We start from the raw sequence: 713 nt of genomic DNA on the forward strand, positions 1-713 counted from the left end.
CAGCCGAGGTCAAGCCATAAACACTTCGGCCAATGCTATGAACGGACCGTCATTTAACATAGTCATCGGATTGCTGACCAGTTTATGCTTATTGTGACAGTCAGTTTTCGGCTTTCTCCACCGAGGTGCTTAACCATGCAAGCTAGAAGCACAATCGCAGTGGTTCTCCTTTTGCACACCTAACCAAAAAAAGCGGAATCTTGGAGGAAAGTACAGGAGCCGGGCAACCCAACTATCGACCGAAGACACAATTCGAAACTGATGCATATATAGCAATATCCGAGAAGTTTTGCCGAATCTCTAAAGGTGTCCGGCGTTGCACTGCGAGACTTATGCGGAAAACACACAAATAGTTGAAAAGTGCCATAGGATTGGAAAACCAAAAAACATGAGTAAAAACTCGACATCCGAACTAGATCAATTGTTCGGTGCCAATCAAAAAATTGGTCTTAGAAAAAAAATTGTGCTTGTGTCGTGCTTTACCATGACACATCCTAACTCAAGACTTCAAGCGGGTCAACCTACGGCTTCAACCTCCTATCCCGAAGGCGGAGTACTTCTCGTTAGGCCAGTTTAGCAAACTTTAGTAGCTGTGAGAGGGAAATTAGGCCCCCAGCTATTGACCACACACTCGCGTCAAAAAAAGGAGTGATAGAAAAAAGACTTTACATAGACTAAGAAGAAGAACACTTATTATAAAACAGCTCATACAT

Source organism: Triticum dicoccoides, chromosome 4B, assembly GCF_002162155.2.
Source record: "Triticum dicoccoides isolate Atlit2015 ecotype Zavitan chromosome 4B, WEW_v2.0, whole genome shotgun sequence".
NCBI classification, from domain to species: domain Eukaryota; kingdom Viridiplantae; phylum Streptophyta; class Magnoliopsida; order Poales; family Poaceae; genus Triticum; species Triticum dicoccoides.